Source organism: Oncorhynchus tshawytscha, linkage group LG07, assembly GCF_018296145.1.
Source record: "Oncorhynchus tshawytscha isolate Ot180627B linkage group LG07, Otsh_v2.0, whole genome shotgun sequence".
Lineage (NCBI taxonomy): Eukaryota > Metazoa > Chordata > Actinopteri > Salmoniformes > Salmonidae > Oncorhynchus > Oncorhynchus tshawytscha.
Genome location: NC_056435.1, coordinates 25,946,080 through 25,966,413, shown reverse-complemented (window position 1 = coordinate 25,966,413; position 20,334 = coordinate 25,946,080). Strand labels below are relative to the sequence as shown.

At 42.0% G+C, this 20,334-nt stretch overlaps 1 protein-coding gene across 2 annotated transcripts in view; it reads left to right on the top strand.

Moving 5' to 3' along the window:
* Positions 1 to 10,629: 10,629 nt before the first annotated feature.
* LOC112254211 (chemokine-like protein TAFA-2) overlaps positions 10,630 to 20,334 on the top strand; it is a 188,883-nt gene continuing 179,178 nt past the window's right edge. For both annotated transcript variants that reach the window (XM_024426550.2, XM_024426549.2), the window contains exon 1: positions 10,630 to 11,104. The gene's annotated coding sequence lies outside the window, so the exon portion shown is untranslated. The remainder of the gene's footprint in view (positions 11,105 to 20,334) is intronic.

The window sequence follows — 20,334 nt, the reverse complement described above, 5'->3', positions numbered from 1 at the left end:
TCCTAAATTAACCATGTATGGAGATAGGGATTTGGACTTTTACTTAATTCTCTGTACTGGCCAATGAATATAACTGTGATTCTGATCCAACCATAAATTAATACATAATGCCCCTGGCCTAAGATAATGGAAGTTCAACATGTAGGCTAATGTTAACTAGCTGGCCTGGCATATCGTTGCCCATGAAAGGAAGTTAGGCTACTGAGCAAGTATTTTAGCCAGGCTGCCTAGGACAACAAAAACTAAAAGCAAACAATTTTAAATAGATAAAAATACAAGTTTGACAGAGGCCTAGACCATTTAGGCAACATGAAAGAGGAGGATGTCATTGGCATTTCTCTACAAGTAGGGTGAGTCAACATGTTTTTTCTACTTGGGCACACACACAGAGAAATCAGTACCATGGACAGCCACATCATATATAGCTTATGTTGATGTTCCCATTACGGCTCCACTTCTCAAGAGATGGGGAATAGTGTTGCCTCCCTTTATTCAGGTATAGGCCAAGCCTACTACTGTCTCTGCTAAGAGGTCTAGACCTTTTATGGCACAGGGCAGGTAGCTTGTGCATTTGTCCTCTAACTGCAAAGTTGCTGGTCCAAGTTCCAGAGTAGAAAGCCCCCAAATGATTACACTACTACAAGGAGTTTATTATGATGGACTGCTAATTCCACCACAATCTTGATATTTTTCAAGGTCTAGGGTAATGCATATATTTAGGTCAGAAAAACATAATCCAAAAAACTTGTGTTATGCTCATTTAAAAGTGGTAGCCTAATCTCAGATGGATTTTCTCTAAAAGTATGACTGTTGTGGTGCTCTTATACTGTTTAGTTACACTATAATTAGTTCCAGAGTTAGCTCCCGAGTGGTGCAGCGGTCTAAGACACTGCATCTCAGTGCTAGAGGTGTCACTACAGGCCCTGGTTTGATCCCGGCTGTCTCACAACTGGGCTGTGATCGGGAGTCCCATAGGGCGGGGCACAATTGGCCCAGCGCCGTCCGGGTTAGGGGAGTGTTTGGCCGGGGTAGGCCCTCATTGTAAAATAAGAATTTGTTCTTAATTAACTGACTTACCTAGTTAAAATAACATTTTTTTTTTTTTAAATGACTCTAGGGCATTGTAGAGTAAATATTTCCCCAATAGAGGGAGCCAGAGTATAGGAGATGAGAAGCAGTTTGGCTGATGAACAGATGAAAATGAAACATAATTATCGTTATTTAGCAGACGCTTGTAAACAGACTTGCCGTTACCACATATTTGAATTATGGAGTGGCAGCGGATCTGACTTTTCTTGGACCTTTCTTCCTTGACAACTAAAGGGCAGGACGGACGTGGAGCAGGGCAGTTACCTACTATCCACAGTCTCATCTCTGCCTTCAAATTAGGCAATAAATGGCCCATGCAATAATTCAACCCACAACTCTTCTGTAGAAAACAAACACCATGCTCCAATCAACTTGGCCATTTGAGCCAAGTGTGTATGAAGGGATACAAGCCACATTACCTGAGTACACAAAAACATTTGTTGTTATCCCTGATGGCAATTTGCTGAATAGGATGCATTCATATAATTTTATTGCATGTTTTTGTTTACCATATCTAATAACTGGGGTTATGTTGCTGTGTTCACTGTTGGTGAATTTGCAATCGCAGAGTAGAGGCTGCCAACAATGCCAGGAAGCAACACTGGCAAGCAATATCAGAAAACGAAATGAGAATTTTAGCCTGTCTCTAAAGAAGAGCCATTTAAAAAATAAATAAATAAAATTGTATCATGTCTAAGATAGACTACTCCCAGCTTACCAACTGGCTGTGGTTGACATTGAAGATGTAATCTCAGAGCTGATAAATGGCCCTCTACTTGTCTGTCAGGAGGACTGATCCACTGGGCACAAATGTGTAACCCCAGACCTGAGCTGTATCATTTGGAAACAGGGAGAATGACAGGTGCATTTCTTTTATTTTTTAATCTCCTCCTCGCTCTCTCTGTGTGGGTGTGTGCTCTGGGAGAGGCAGCCAAGACCATCAGGTAAAGCCAACTTGAGATAGATGCGGAGGGAGAGAAGCAGAGAAAGAGAGGGAGAGTGAGTGAGTGAGGGAAAGAGAGGGAAGAGAGAAAGAGAGGGAAGGGAAGAAAGAGAGAGAGGTGTGTGTGTGTGTGTGTGTGGGAGTTAAGACAGAGAATGAGATGATAGGAAGTCCCGTGTAAATTATCTGTGGTTCATATTGGATCGATTTACAGTACATCATTGAATCATATGTTGTCTGGTTAAGCTGTAAATTAATCATCGCATTTGGTATTGAAATATACTCATCCAAATCACTACAGTTTATTTTAACAGATACAGATGCAATACTGAGTAGGTTACCGGTAAGTATTCACAATCTTATAATTTTACTGCAGTCTGATTTGTGGAACTTAGTCTCTGAATTTAGCCTCATTCAATATGAAGCACTGGCACAGTGGGTTTTGATAAATGATACTAGAATGAATTCCACAAACTAGGACATATTGGTTTCATATCAGTACAGCACAAGCATTTCTGATTGTTTCAACTTTTCATCCTCCATTTAGCATTTCGTTACATTACCTTTGATAAAAAGTCAAATGGGTGAACAACTCTTGAAATATGATAGCATTGGCTGTATGGTGGTGCTGCCCTTATATTAGGTTCTATATGACAAAATGCAGCAATATCTTCCATAGTCTTCTATTTTCCATAATCTTGCAGTTGAGAGAATTGCCACTGAGAGCAAAAGTAGTTAAAGTGCAAACTACTGTACATTACAATGCTCCTTGATGCAAACCCATTAGTCAAGGCTGCAGCATCTTGATGGAATAGCTACTTGGAAAGACCTGGCATGAAGCCTGATGCCTCTCTCTGCCTTTTCTTCTGAGTGTCCTCTATCTGTGGTAAAAATGACACAAGAGAAAAACAGGTGTCAGTGAGTCTGCCAATCTGTTGAGTCAAGGGGCACTCCCTTACGGATAAACCACATGAATTTCACACGTGAACACGTGATCTCATATCATTTGTGAAGTTAATGTGATAACATTTGACAACATGTGAAGCCACATGATAACATAAAGTGTCAATGGACTGTATGCTGATTGCTTGAGACTTAACCTCACTTGGGATTTGAACTCACAACCTCCTGGTTGCCAGCCAGCTGCAGATCCTCCTGCACCACCGGGTCGATGTCTAATGGAGATTCTCTATATAGTTATTCCCAATCATAGATTTTTTGAGTAGCAGTAAATATAAAGTAAATGTATCTATAAAATGACCAGTATGCTGCTGTATAAATGGGTTTGCTGACACCGTCGCAAAAATGATGCGTACGCATTGATGTTGCCAAAAGCAGTGCGTTGTTATGATTCTGAATGGTCAGATTGCTAGCAACAATGACAAGAACCTGCCATATGGAGAATGGTAGGTGGCTTGTTTCAGCCAGTTTTTTGGGGTTCTTGATGTCTTTTGTTTTGTTTAGACTTATTTCATGCAAATGCTAATATAGCAAAAATGTGTTAGCTAGCTAATCAACAACAATCTATTTCAGAAACAACATTTGGAGATCTAAGCCCCTTCTGTTTTACATGTGATGGTTTTGTTGCTGAACAAGCAACCTGTCTATGCTGATTTAAATTACTGTAAAATCTTCAATGATTTTGTACTGTAACCACAATTCTGACTTACCCTTAAATGGGATTTGAACTCATAACCTCTTTGTCTGGAGCAACCTGAAATGTACTGCTCCTGTCACGCCATGACCTTAGAGAGTCGTTTTATAAGCTTCACGGTTGTGTCTGTAAGCTTCACGGTTGTGTCTTCGTTTGTTGTTTTGTTGGCGACATTTTAAATAAAAAGGAAAATGTACGCTCACCACGCTGCATTTTGGTCCACTTATTCCTTCCAGGAAGACAGCCGTGACAGAACTACCCACCACAAAAAGGACCAAGCAGCGTTGTTAAAAAGAGGACTGGACATGGGAGGAGATCCTGACCGGAAGGGATCACCTTCCATGGGAACAGGTGGAAGCAGCCAGGAAGGCAGAGGCAGCTGGTAAAGGGGCCCAGCATTGTGAGGGAACACGGCTAGCACGGAAGCCTGAGAGGCAGCCCCCCAAAACATTTTGGGGGGAGGCACAAGGGGAGATTGGTGGAGTCGGTTTATAGACCTGAGCCAACTCCCCGTTCTTACCGTGGGGAGAAGCGTGATACTGTTCAGGCACTGTGTTATGCGGTGGAGCGCACAGTGTCTCCAGTGCGCGTTCACAGCCCGGTGCGCTACATCCCAGCTCCCCGCATCTGCCGGGCTAGGGTGAGCATCCAGCCAGGAAGGATGGTTTTAGCTCAGTGCGCCTGGTCTCCAGTGCGTCTCTTTGGCCCAGGATATCCTGCGCCGTCTCTGCGCACTGTGTCTCCGGTATGTCTGCACAGCCCAGTGCGTCCTGTGCCAGCGCCCAGCATTTTCAGGGTGAAGACTCTACGCTCGAGACCTCCAGTGCGCCTAAATGGCCCAGTGTATCCGGTGCCTCCGCCAAGAACAAAGCCTCCAGTATGTCTCCCCAGCCTGGTGAGTCCTGTGCCTGCGCCCAGAACGAAGCCTCCAGTGATGATCAATGGCAAGAAGCCTCCAGTGATGATCCATGGCACGAAGCCTCCAGTGATGATCCATGGCACGAAGCCTCCAGTGATGATCCATGGCACGAAGCCTCCAGTGATGATCCATGGCACGAAGCCTCCAGTGATGATCCATTGCACGAAGCCTCCAGTGATGATCCATTGCACGAAGCCTCCAGTGATGATCCATTGCACGAAGCCTCCAGTGATGGTCCATTGCACGAAGCCTCCAGTGATGATCCATTGCACGAAGCCTCCAACGATGGCCTCCAGTCCGGAGCCTCCAACGATGGCCTCCAGTCCGGAGCCACCGGCGCCGGGCTCCAGTCCGGGGCCCGCAACGAGGGTGCCCAGTCCGGGGCCCGCGGCGAGGGTGCCCACACCGGAGGCGCCACCAAAGCGGGGTGAGCCAGAGGTAGAGCCGGGTCTACGTCCCGCACCAGAGCCGCCACCGCGGATTGATGCCCACCTGGACCCTCCCCTATAGGTTCAGGTTTTGCAGCTGGAGTCGGCACCTTTGCGGGGGGTGTACTGTCACGCTCTGACCTTAGAGAGACGTTTTATTTCTCTATTTGGTTAGGTCAGGGTGTGATGTGGCGTGGGCATTCTATGTTTTGTTCTCTATGTTTCTTTGTTTCTGTGTTCTGACCGGGTATGGTTCTCAATCAGGGAAAGCTGTCTATCGTTGTCTCTGATTGGGAATCATACTTGGGTAGCCCTTTTTTCCCCTCCTTTGATTGTGGGTAATTATCTTTGTTAGTGGCACTATAGCCCTATAAGCTTCACGGTTGTTTCTTCGTTTGTTGTTTTGTTGGCGACATTTTAAATAAAAAGGAAAATGTACGCCCACCACGCTGCACTTTGGTCCACTTATTCCTTCCAGCAAGACGGCAGTGACAGCTCCAGTGCAGCTAAACCACTAGGTTGCTTGTTCAGCAACAAAAAGGTATGGACACAGACTTAATGGCAAGAATGCATTTCTGACTTTGCAAAAAGCTGCCCAGAATCAAGTTAATAATTGTCCAATTTCATTTTTTAATTTGACCTTTTATTTAACTAGGCAAGTCAGTTAAGAACAAATTCTTATTTTCAATGACGGCCTAGGAACAGTGGGTTAACTGCCTGTTCAGGGAGAGAACGACATATTTTTACCTTGTCAGCTCGGGGATTTGAACATGAAACTGCCGCCCCAATTATCACCAGCAACGTAACAGTGCACACTTAGAACTTTCAACCTCTTGGTTGGGAGAGCATTCAATGTTTCTGTCGTGCCATGAGGTTTGTACTTATTACTTGGAACATATATAAACACATACTTAAAAATAAGGAATGGTTAGGGTCCACTAGAGTGTTGTTCCCTGGCTTACAAAAAGGTCAAAGGTACACTTCACAGGTATGTTGAACAAAAATATGAACGCAACATGCAACAATATAAAATATTTTACTGTGTTGCAGTTCATATAAGGAAATCTGTACATTTATATAAATTCCTTAGGCCCTAATCTATGGATTTCACAGATACCTTCAAAAAAGTTAGGGTTGTGGATCAGAAAACCAGTCAGTATCTGGTGTGACCACCATTTGCCTTATGCAGAGCAAGACATCTCCTTCGCATAGGCTGCTGATTGTGGCTTGTGGAATGTTGTCCCACTCCTCTTCAATGTGTGTGCAAAGTTGCTTGATATTGGCGGGAACTGGAACACACTATCGTACACGTCAATCCAGAGCATCCCAAACATGCTCCGTGGTTGACATGTCTGCTGAGAATGCAGACCATGGAAGAACTGGGGCCGTAAATTATCATGCTGAAACATGAGGTGATGATGGTGGGATGAATGGCACGACAATGGGCCTCAGGATCTCATCGTAGTATTTTTGTGCTTTCAAATTGCCATCGATAAAATGCAATTGTGTTCGTTGTCCATAGCTTATGCATGCCCATACCATACCGCCACCATGGGGCACGTACTGCCAAATTCTCTATAACCACGTTGGAGGTGGCTTATGGTAGAGAAATTAGCATTCAATTCTCTGGCAACAGCTCTGGTGGACATTCCTGCAGTCAGCATGACAATTGCACGATCCCTCAAAATTGGAGACATCTGGGGCATTGTGTTGTGTGACAAAACTACCCATTTTAGAGTGGTCTTTTATTGGCCCTGGCACAAGGTGCAACTGTGTCATGATCAGGCCGTTTAATCAGCTTCTTGAAATGCCACACCTGTCAGGTGGATGGATAATCTTGGCAAAGGAGAAATGCTCACTAACAGGGATGTTAACACATTTGTGCTCACAATTTGAGAGAAATAAGCTTTTTCAGCTCATAGAACATTTCTGGGATCTTTCATTTCAGCTCATGAAACAGGGTACCAGCACTTTGCATTTATATTATTTTTCAGTGTACATATATGAACTCACATGGTACAGTTCGGTACCTTGTAGGTATAATGGGCCATTTTTCTAACTAATATTTTTAATATAAGGTATAATCGGCACTGCACTTTGATAGGTGGAGGTAATGTACTGGTGGGGTTCATTAGCATATATATTTTTTTATTGTTATTTAAAAAATACAATAATTTTACCCATTTTTCTCATTGAAATTTCCGACTTGCTAACAACCAATTAGCAAGTCGGATATTTTCGAGTTTCCTAGTTCCAACTAGCACGTGAACGCGGCATCATCCCTGAACTCCGACATCACCTACTAAGGAAATTACCTCTAACAGCATTTTTGACACTAACAACAAAACATTATTAATTTTAAAAAACGATCTATTGATGGTTTTTGAACTCCAATTGGTGTTTCTCAACGAATTTCAAACACTTCATATGTGATATTTCACATGTGACACGTGTTTTTGAACACTTCACATGTGACATTACAAATGTGAAATCATGTTATCACATTAACATCACATAAGATCAACAAACCATCCCAAACCTTGGTAAGCAATGAAATGGTATGGGGGTTTTAAAGTAAGTGGTACGCTGTTCATATAACCCCACCTGGGATTTGAGGTATGCTGATCTTTCTCCTGCGACACAGTCTGTAATATTCCCCCACACATTCAATACCTATAATAGATATCTGCACATAACAAAAGAGTGCCACCTGTACTGCTATTTTAGTTCAGTTATTCTGACTATTTTCTCATCATTGATTTAATGGACTGTATACTTTTTCTGTATAGTTGTCTAATGTTGGTGGGGCATATTATTCTGTTTTTATGTTACTCCTGAATCACTATTATAATATATAAATATATTTTCTTGAGTGTATTTTTAACTAAGCTGAGATGTACTTTGAAGTCCAAAGTGTAGGAATACAGGTGAAATCAGTTACTAACCCAGACATGGTAGCGTAGCAGGAAAATTGGAATGCCATGAACCATGCCATGAACCAAGAGCTTGTGAGTTCTAATCGCAGATAAGGACATGTTAAACAATAATTACTGTATAAATTAACATACAGACTGTGGTCAGATACGACAGTGTTTTCAACGTACATACAGTATGTTAAAAGCACTGTCTGTGTATCATAACTACTCATTTTTGTTTGCTGGTGAATGACCTGTAAAATCTGTTGTGAAAATTTGTGAAAGGTTATGTGATCACGCAGAAAATTGACATGTGAAATATCATCACATGTGAAGTGTCCCAAAAACACATGGTTTCACATGTGCAAAATGTGGAAATGATACATGTCACATTTTCCACATGTGAAATCATGGGGTTTTCCGTAAGGGTTAACTGATGCTGCCGCTGAATAATTGATGGACAGCTACATCCCAGAAGCCATTATGCCTCCTATTTGTCCTCCTGCACTTTTCTACTGGACGTCACACCGTCTTCATCACATCCACGGTGAAGACAGGGAGGGGTTCAGACAGAGGACTTCCTGGGGAGGAGTCGAGGAGGTTAGTCCACTCATAGGGCCTGTTATTTTAAGCAGAGACACCACAATCATTGCTCCTGTTTGGCCCGGGAGTTTTTCAGTGTTCTTTTCCCCCCTTCTCAAGGCGAGAGACAGCGGGGGCTGACAGTGTATGAGGGGTCACACAAAAGACTCATTAGTCCCACTTTGCAGATCTACTCACTACTATCACTATTATTCAGAGCTAATGTCCTTCACTGAGATGTCAAATGCACATATTATAGCATCTCCATGGAATTTGCTTTAGCTACAAAAGTTGCCCGTTATTTGACCCCGGCAGATATTAGGAACAGTAGTGAATGGCCATGAGGCTCCATGGCTATCCCTCTATGTGTTCAACTTATAAAGACCTATGCTGGGGCCTCTGTGAAGTATGCCCATAATAAAGATGTGTGGGTATGCCTTCGGGGGCTGGGATTGCATTGATCATTCCTCCCCATGCAGCTTGTGGAGCCTTACCTCATGGTTGAAGCCATCGAATCGCATGACTTCATGAGTGCAGTGTGTCCACAGAAATGTGTGCGTGGTATGAGCTTCTGCTCCACTTACTGTGTAAATACACATTAGCACTGGAGATTAATGAGGTAATCTCTTTTAATTTATGTTTATTTTTGTGTGTGTGTGTGCATATGAGTGTGTTTGTGGTGGGGATCCAAAGCTCCCTGTTAAAACTACACCTTCTGGTAGGATTTGTGTTTTGATGGATGCGTGTTTATCAAGTCGAGATATCATGACCAAGCTGATGAGTAGTTGTCACACTGAAGCATTTGTAGGACTAGGATTAGATGAAGGGTCCTTTGTATGACAGCATAATGGAAAAGCATTACGCATTCTGTGAGGAGTGATGCTACGTCTGTGGCCATGCCGTCAGTAAGTTCCTTCAATAACGACACAGAGTATATGTAATACCATTAGTCAATGATAATGGCCAGACGTCACCCCCGCCCTCACCACCAATCACGAATCATCAGTCATGCCGTGATTTTCATGACCTGCCCACTGGCTCTGTGCACTGTGTGTGTGTGTGTGTGTGCGCGCACAATCTCTGAGAGGTAGATGACTTGAGTTTATGATGATAACACTCTGAGGGTGTCCAAAAGCAATCAAAGTCAAATCCAAATGTTTGCCTCCTCTCTCCGTAGGCTATTTCAAAGCAGGATATTGATTATTCCGCCCATTCCTGTCTTTTGAGGCAGACAAAAGACAGCGCTTGAGAAATAGAGAGATAATGCAATTACTAAAGAGAAAGCTTTTTAGACTGGAGCGGTAATGCTTTGGGAGGAGAGAGAGGGTGAGTCTCTGAGCGAAACGGGGAGCGTACTCCCAACCTTAGAGAGTGTGTTAGGGACCTAATGCATATCAGAATACATCAGCTTCTCTCTGAAGATGTTTTCAAGCAGACAAACAAACTCAGGGCTTCTCTGAAATCCTAACAAATAGTTTTTCCTTTTACTGCTTTGTGTTACAGCCTGCCCGAGGCACCTCTTTTAACCTCTAATCTCATCAGTTTCCTCCAAACTGATAATGCCCAAGTCTGAGAATGCGGTTTTCTACTTTCCTTTGGGCTTCCTAAAGGCTATTATTGAAATGTGTTACACATGCAGTGTATATTAGCATACTTGCTTGGATGATTTCAAACATTTGAAAGGGAAAAGCTGATGAATAAAAGTGTGTTTTCTCATCGAATCAGAGTTTATGTGCATCAGGGATAACATCATCCCAAATTGACAGTAGACCTAGATCTGAGGGTTTTCAGAGTTATATTTAGGCTACATGGTAATACATGTCTTATAATATGCCATTAATTTCATTTTAATATGTGACAGTAGCAATTTCGTTGGCACCATATCATAGATACATAACATCTTCAATAAACCATCACATTTCAGGGGATAACTCTCATAGTCTATTATTAGCCCCTTTATCATACATCTATTGCACGACGCCAAGGCGGCAAGTGAAAATGCCACTGAGTGGCGCCAAATCATTGAAGTAACGTTGTTTTGAAATAATACACTTGTCTCAGGTGCGTATCCTGCTCTGCCTCCCGTTGCTAACGCTCCGACCCCTCATCTCAAATGCCTCGTCTGGAACGGCGAAGAAACACACCCACAACAAGTTAACAAAACAATACTGGGTGAATTGCAACAATACTAATATGTTCTGGAGAAACAATGATTGACTATACGTTTTTGCTTCCAAGCTATCGCCCTTTTAGGGTTGGGAAGTTCTGAAAAAGCGCAAAAGGACCTGGAACTTTAGAAGATCTCCAGTTGCTTTCCAGTCTACTGATCAACCCGGGGGTCCGGTCGAGCTTTAAAGTCTATGCAATACATTTTAGACTTCTCTCGACTCGGGGATTTGTGCGCTCGGAAAGCTTGATTTCTACATAATTGTCCTAGGTTATGTTTTTGTCGTGGTGGGCACCTTCATGCGATAAGGATATGGTATTTCTTTAACATTATCCTGGTTTTGTTTTTGACAATGGAAAGCAAATGAAAGGGGCATTTCACGGGATTAATTGACAGCACAACGACAGGTAGGCTATGCGTCTTTATAAATATATATTCTATTTAATTTATCTAGGCTACATAATTTTGCTAATGTGAAAATAATATAGGCTTTATATATCCTAATAATGAACGCAAGTGCTTATTGTGATCTTTATTTTCAAAAGCATAAAACGTATGTGCACGGTATGGATAACGCATTCTGTGGACAGAATATATGAATTTACAGCCATTTCTACATTCTTACAAAATTAGATTTAGCTACGTACTGAATCTTAAAGCCAATCTCACCGATGTTCACATATCCTTGTTTCGGGCTACTATTAGGTTTGTTTGTGAAAACTACAGTATAATTTGAAGTGCTTTATTTGTAAAAGGGATGCATGTAATATACTGTCCCCGTTAGGTATCCAATCCAATACAGTCGCTATAAATAATGGTTGATGACAATACGGGTTCACGTTGGTCTAAATTCATGTAATCCAGCAAGGTGTTGGTATTGGTTTCTTCTCTTTAGCCTGTGCGTAAAACATAGTGTTCCTTATGGATAGCCGCATATTAGCCTACAGAATGTGCATGAAATGTGAGGATCAAAAGTTGGCACACAGTTATTAATACTTATATTTCTCCCCATGTTCACTGATACTGTACATGAGTTGTGATGGGTTTCAATTTCAATAATGAAATGAAAAGAAATATGAAGTAATTTTTCCCCCAGTGTATGGCACAGGTCCTGGTGCTGCTCCAGTACAACTAATTGAAGGTCTGTGAGGGGATAACTTCACTCATAAGGTGAATCTCATAACTGAGGCTGTTTATTCAAGAATTTCGAATAATTACAGCATGCAATGGCAGATGTATTTTTCTCTTTCTTTCTGTCTCGCTCTGTCTCTCTGTGTGTGCAACACAATTTTTGGGGTGCAGTTCAGGGAATATTTGACGCTAAAACTGCTATGAAAAAGCTTAACACCGAGACATATGACACATATGACTAATGCCTTTGTTTTTAAACATTCAACTCAAAATCAAGCTTTTGATACATTTAAAATCAAATCTATTGTTTCTCAAAAGTGATTTGTTCTAGAACAAATGGTATCAGTACCAGAAGGCCAAGCCTTAGTGGACCAAAACAATTTGTGTGTTGACAACCAGGAAAAGCTTAGCTCCTTATGCTAAGACACACTGCACATTGGAGGCGGCATTAGATCTGACTATTCACAGTATGTGCTTTAAATGTGATTTTTCTCCTTTCTCTTCATGCTCTAACAAAGCAGCTGTCTGATTAAGGAGACAGAGGATTGTGGATTTGTGTTTTGGTGACACAAGCACTGTCCTCAGAGCTAATCAGCCTTGCTTTTCCTTGTCTGCCCCTGTAGATATTCATGATTATGCCACCACACACAGAACAGTGGTGCATGTTCCTTCTCTCTCTCTCTCTCTCTCTCTCTCTCTCTCTCTCTCTCTCTCTCTCTCCCCCTCCTTTCTCCACATCCTCTTTATCTCTGTCTATCTCCTCCTTCCTAGTTCTCTATTCATCCATATGTCCTTCATCCGTCCATATGTCCTTCATCCCCCTGACATGCGTTGTGCGGTCAACTGTCTATCTGCAATTAGTGCTATCACCTAATTTCAACCTGTGGAACACAGATGGCAATAACCTCACGGCTCCTGTTGCGCAGCGACGATACAACTCTGCTGTGATTAATTGAAGTCCCTCCAGAGAGTCAGAGGAGGTGTAGATCTTCCCTTTCACACCCGCTGACAGGGAACCCTTTACAGTGTTTTATAGATTGCCGTATGTAGCCCCCGGAGTTGCTTGTGGTCCCGCTGTTGTTCTGAGTTTTTTTTTTATTGGACTGTGTTATTGTATTGCTGACAGACGGAGCAAAGGCCACCCTGGGACAGTTCAACTGCACTGGATGTAAACAATGCTGGACAATTCATGAGAATGGATTGGGTTTGTGGGTTTGGATGCTGGGTTGGTTGTTGAGGTGTCTATGATAGGGTTGATCCAATTAGGCTCTCCCCTTTGGCCAATTATCCTGTAAAAGTGAAACTTGGTCAAATTGGGACACCTACGGTGGCCCCATTTGTTCCAAATTTGTACTAGCTAGATGTGTGATGAAAGTGGTTAAAAGTGGAGATGATTCCACTGTAACTCGGTGCAGTGTTATATTTGCAACAAGGTCTCACAGTCTCATGTCAGAATTAGACGTTCGTCCATGTTTCTCAAACATCACATTTAGAAGTTGTTCAAAATGTCAGTGTGTTTAAGGTGTTTAAGGTTAAATTCAGGCATTAACTCTGAATGGTTAAGGTAAGAGTTAAGGTTTGGCATAGGCTGTATTTGAACATGCAACCTTTGGCACCAGAGGCAGATGCTTACCTACTTGAAGGTATCAGCGCTCACTGTTGCCTCTAGTGGCCGGTTTCCATGTCATCTTCCGACTTCCTCAGACATGGATGGACTTCGAGTGGTCATAAGCAGTGTGGCCAACACCATTCTCCAATGTGAAGCTACAGTACTATCAAATAGAGGATGGCTCTTGCAGACCCATTTCAACCTTTCTCAGTGGTAAATATGATTTATTAAGCTTTATTTAAACAGGGGAAACAAGCTGAGACAGAGTCTCTTGTTCAGTTGTGTCCTGTGGTCGAACAATAAAAACAACACAGCAATGAATAAGAATTTAAAACAAAACAAAATTAAAACAAATTAAAAAGTACAAGACAGAGATTAAAATGATTCAAATAAATACACTTCTATATCAAAAACACACATTTACAAAAAAAGCAATCACAGTTTTTAATATAAAGTTATTGTAATGTGCATTTAAACTGTCTTACAGGCACCAACATATCTAACTGGAGTTCTCTCTGCAGTTCATTCCATGAGTGTGGAGCATGATATTCAAATGTGGTTTTGCCTAACTCCGGGGTATCTCTAGCACTAGCATGTCATGTGACCGAGTCAGACCACCTGGTTTGAATACCTTGATTTTTTAGTTAAGATAATTAGGAAGTTTCTGTGAGACAGATATCAACCAGTGTCTGGCCCCTTCTAAAAGTCAGGAAGTCCCAGCCAACTGAAGTGTACAAAAGGCAATGATGTGTGCAAAAGTTTGCACCAGTAACAAAGCGCAACGCTGCATCCAATTTCTTCAGTACTGATGCTGATCCATGCATATATAAAACATTGCCATAATCAAGCACTGACATAAGTGGCCTGCACAATTTACTTTCTGTGCTGTGATGACAGACAATATTTATTTCTATTAAAAAATCTAATTCTCAATTTCAGCTTCTTTACCAGCTCAGTTACATGAGTTCTAAAAGAGAGATTGTCATCTAACCAAATTCCAAGGTATTTATAGGTAGGAACACATTCCAAAAGAGAGCCATCATGGGTAGCAATGTTCAGATTTTCCAATTGTATACTTTTGGATCATGAAAATACCATATACTTAGTTTTACTTGAATTAAGCACCCGCCTAAGATCTGCAAGTGCATCTTGAAAGTCAAACTGCAGGAATGTAAATGCTTGAGCGAGTGATAGGGCTGTGTCATCAGCATAGAAATTAAAGTTGAATTGTTTTTCCACTGAGTTACAGACATCATTTTTTATATAGTGAGTAATAAAGGAACTAAAATCGAACCTTGTGGGACTCCTTTGTGAACAGTGACAAAATCTGATTTTACCCCATCTGCAAAAATAGCTTGAAATCTATCACGAAGATAATTCTGAAACCACAAACATGTATCTGAGGCCAACCCCAGTGAGGTCAGTCTTTTCAGCAGAAGAGAATGATCAACTGCATCGAAAGCCTTTGACAGGTCAACAAACAAAGCAACACCGTTCAACTTCATATCCAAAACTCTTACAATATCATTTACAACCAGTGTGGTAGCTATGAGAGTACTGGGCCCCGGTCTGAAAGGGGACTGAAATTTGTTCAGTATCCAGTTGTCAGACAAGAAACAGCACAGCTGTACATTTATAGTCTGTACACGCTCTCTCTCTCTCTCTCCTGGTCTGATATTGTCCTGGTGCTAAAAGAGACATTGTGAGAGAGACCCTGGCTGCTGTATGTTTTCATTTTTTTGGTTAAAGAAGCCGTCACATTGGCAACAAATAGAGAAGTCTGAGCGTGGCAGGCAGACAGAGCTGGAGCTGTGAACACTTGATATGCATGAGACCGCAGGTGATTTATAGAAGAAGAGACTATCAGGGATAAGAGGCTTGTGTCTAGTTTTAAGGAGAAACCCCTAGGCAGCATTTGTGTTTTCTTCCAGCTCTTCGCTGTCAGATTAATATGGAAAGACACTGTGCTCTGTTTGCATGCAGGAGACAAGCAAAATATGTATTTAGCATTTTCTGAATGTTGCACATTTATGTAGGCCATGTGAAGTCCTATCAGAACTTGTACAATTAGCTTACTCAGGCAACCAGAACCAAAGATAATCTTAAAAAAGAAAACATTGCACTGTTGGAGTTGTCAAAAAGCCTTGATAAACCAACTTACCATTTGAAAGATTTACACGTACATGAACGGTGGGGTGCCCAGAGTGGGTGAAAACACGCTTAGGTGATGGAATTTCTGATCCAAGAAGTTGGATTTCGTAACCTAATACTCCAATAACAAGCACCGAGCTCTAGTGCCGTTTTCTTGCAGCGACTTGAGGATTTTACACATTGTGGTGTTCATCTGAAAAGTTGTTTCTGCGGGTCACAAAAAGCCCAATTTTCACAAACATAATTCAATGTAAAAGGCTTCGAAATTAAAAAGCTTGCAGTATGCTTAGTGCTCTGTTGACATTTCACAGAGATATGCTTGTGTTTGTGAGAAATCCTTGAAAAAATAACCAGAATTTTGCATTAATATGCAATGTTAAAATATGAACATTCTGGCGCCCATTTGATTTAGTGACGCTAATTCTGTCTTTCATAGAAAGGTAAAAACTCCAATAACCTTTGAACCGATTATGAAAGAGACATGAGGTTTGGACTATTGGTTTTCTTAGAGGAGTATCTACACAAATAACATTATTTCACCCATTTGTCAAAAGATGTGTTTTTGATTGGACACCCTATGTATTTCCCCTCAACTGACCCTACAAACGTCATCTGCTGAATGTCACTTTCATGAGCAACATCAGTACAGTACTACAATGTCCTACTACACAGAAGCGATCAATGATCAGAGATCAAAGATCAGAAGGGCACCCTCTATACATTTCTATGGACAGCAGATGTCATGACGTTTCTCCAAGCAGCCTTTCTCCGCAGCTGGAGAATTAACGAGGAAACGAGTCGAGATCAGATCATGGAGACGCGCCTGGTCGAGATATGATTCTGAAACTAACGCACGCGTTGCTTGACAAAGTAACTGTAATAATATTACCCAATTTCAAAATGTAACATGTTATTTTACACCATTACTCCTAAAAGTAATCTGATTAGGTAACACGCTACTTTTGTAACGCATTACCCTCAACACTGGTCTTCACAAGGCAGCCATCTATCCATAGTATTGCACCATATTTGAGCAGTTCAAAGCACTTCAGTGTAAGGCCTTGCCAGCTGTGTTCTTCATGGGCTAATAAGTTTAGGTGTGTCATATATCACGTTCTACAGCATGTCCTGCCTCCCCGTGGAACCACTGAGGTGCATCCGACAGCATTTCAGGAGAATATCTAAGCTCCATCATGGCTAGCGAGAGAGCAGCAGTAGCAGAAGCATCATCGTGACACTACGCTTTGTTGTGTGAGGAGGTGGGGGGAGCATATCCCATGGTTTATAGATGCCATTTAAAGGAGCATGCCCAAGCTTGGCTGGCTGCAATGAACTGTAACCGCAACAAAACACCAAGACAATAAACAAACAAATTGGTTGCCTGGGAGCCAGCAGTGTCCCAGTCGCTATGGGCTAATGCTCATGCTGCGTACGGTAAAGAGCGGTGAAGGAAGACAGGTTGCTGCTGGCTGCTCCTCAGAGATTCGACTGTGAAACACAACTCTGTCTTATATTTATTCATGCTTATTTGGTGTCACTTTACTAATGCGTGTGTTTGTGTGTGTGTGTGTAAGATTGTGAGGGTGTGTTGAGTTTGCAATGGAGGGACTCCAGGTTTCTTTGTTACAGGTTTGTAAAATGGAGCGGATCTCAGTTGCATCTGTTGTCCAGCCAGTGTACCTGATGTGGCTGCAGATTGGAGTCCTGCGGGGGCATATCACGTAAAGTTCATATGGCATTGTTGTGAAACACCGGGTAAACAGCTTGCACAGTGCCCGGGGGGGGGGCAGGATGCCACATTGCATTCAACAGATTTTTTTTTGAACGTTTTGAACTTAGATTCCAAGTTCTATCGTCTTACCCACTATGTGTATTTGGTTGCAACGTTTGTCAACATTTGTAAAACATTTTGGCAACCGACTCATGTTTGGTCACAGTTAAGTCAAATGAAGCAAGAAGGACATAATTCTCTGCCATAGCTCCACTACTTCCACCTAGCAGCACATACTGTAAAATAAAAAAAATCCATTCCTTTTACCCAGCGGCGAAAGTAAGGTGGTATGGTCCGGTACGGCGTCCCTGCAAAATAAACAGTGGGGGTACACCGTACCGGTAAAACATGACCCTATCACAATAATTAAAACAAAATGTCAAGAAAACTGTAGGCGATTACACCAATTTTTATAATTACCGCATGTCAGAGGCATGAAATATGTGCTAATCGATTTGAAAACGGGTGGTATAGCCTACGCTCCAAAATGCATTTTGTCAAGGCAGAGATGAGGGGCCGACACTGAGACGCGCGCGGACAGCGGGGGACGCATACATTCTGCCCTAATGACATTCGCCAAATGTCATTACACTTTTCTGTGTAACAGATGTCCCTTTCCATTCACTACTGTTTGGAGGCTGGAAATATGTTGCTCGTGGATGAACGTGCACGGGTAGCCTAGTAAAGGAGCCCTTTGAAGTGATTGTTTAACAGTCAGATTAAAACATCCTGACTGGTTGTGTTTATCCCTAAATGAAAGGTAATACATTTTATAAGTTAAATGACAGATCTTTACGACTATGCCAACAGAGATCCGAATTGAATTAATAGGGGTTCTATATGTCATTCTATGATTAGGCCCATAAAACAATTTGGTGCACGTCCTTGAAGTCCCGTAACGCGAATAAATGAATTCTACTTTCACCCCTGATTTGACCACATAACTGAGTTTCTCTTATTGCCTATCCCCACCATATGAGGAACTACAGTACAATAAAGGAATTAGGGGAGTGAGTGTGCAGGAGAATCCTCCATCCAGCCCCATGAAGTGGACAGCATTCAGCACTCAGCTGGAGTCTGAGCCCTGAATACCCAGCAGCTTCAGGACAGCTTAGGAGCTCTCTCGCCCTTCTATAGAGGTGCCTTTCAGCACCGCTGGCAACCCTATCCCCATCCCCTTACCATCCCTATCCCCATCCCCTCCCTCTCCACTCGCCCCATTTGAGCATGTCGACATTTGGCAGCCCTCACTCCCAATACTTTACCATTGCAGTGGATTCCTATTAACTCATTCTCCATGGCAGCAGGCAGGGCTAGAGAACCCAATCTCACTCTCCAAGCTTTTACGATCATCCCTGTGAAAGGCCTAGATTGGGGAATTGGAGCTTTGGAGAGGCCCAGTTCTACGCTGCGCTCCCTTTGGGAGGAAGAGAGCTGTCATTTTGTCATTTGTTTTTCTGAAACGCCAAAGGCTCCCTGGCAGAGACTTTATTTCTTTCTCTTTCTGCTGCTGTTGTCAGGCTCCACCTCATGCCTGTAATCACGAGGCTGCAATTTGGGCAGAAAATTAGAATTACGGGGTTTCGAAATTAGCCTGTTATTTTCTATGCTTGTTATTTCTTTGTTGAGAAAGGGTGGGGGAAGTCGACCCAGCTCTGATTATAGTTCAGGGAATAAGATGCAATAAAACCTGGGATCATGTCAAAGTTCTCTCATTTAAGGGCCTGAGTCCATGCGGTTGTTTACTGCAAGTTCAAATGAACTGTTGTGACTCAGAGACTCTCCTATAAATTGGTTTAGGGGATTGAAACCTCCACAGCAACCTGGGAAAAAAAGGAAAGGGGTGTCGATTTCATGACCTAACACAAAGACTGTTCAAGTTTCTCATCATCAGATCCCTTTACAGAAGAGCTGGGACTTCAAAGAAATGCCTATCATGAAAAAGATTTACCCGTGTCATTAAATATATTGTACAGAGACTGTGTATACGCCTTTATCTATCTGTGGTACAAGATGGGAATGAGAAACAGAAATCCGCCATAGTTTTTTTGTTATCTATCTGAAGATAGAATTAGCTGAAGGGCAACTTAATTTCAGTTCATCGCTTTGATCAAAATCTTTTTTTCTGGTTATGTATGCTGAACAAAAACATAAACACAACCTGCAACAATTTTAAAGATTTTACTGAGTTACAGTTCATATAAGGAAATCAGTCAATTGAAAAATAAATTAGGACCTAATCTATGGATTTCACATGACTGGGAATACAGATATGCATCTGTTGGTCACAGACATGTCTGTGGAATGTTTTCCCACTCCTCTTCAATGGCTGTGCGAAGTTGCTGGAACACATTGTTGTACACGTCGATCCAGAGCAAATTCTGCCAAATTCTCCAAAACGACGTTGGAGGTGGCTTATGGTAGATAAATTAATATTCAATTCTGTGGCAACAGCTCTGGTGGACATTCCTGCAGACAGCATGCCAATTGCACACTCCCTCAAAACTTAAGACATCTGTGGCATTGTGTTGTGTGACAAAACTAAACATTTTAGAGTGGCCTTTTATTGTCCACAGCACAAGGTGCCCCTGTGTAATGATCATGTTGATTAAATCAGCTTCTTGATATGCCACACCAGTCAGGTGGTTGGATTATCTTGGTAAAGGAGAAACACTCACTAACAAGGATGTTAACAAAGTTGTCCACAGAATTTGAGAGAAATAAGCATTTTGTATGTATGGAACATTCCTAGGATTTTTTTTCAGCTCATGAAACATAGGACAATACTTTACATGTTGCATTTATATTTTTGTTCAATATGTAATTGTACTTGAGCCCTGCACAGGCAGGAATTTTAAGCCCTATCCATGTCCTGGACATTCAGGCCCTAGCCTACCCAGGCCAGATTTCTTTTGACAAATCTAAGGCCCGAATTCACAAATAACTTATTAAATAAATAATTAAATAATTAATTA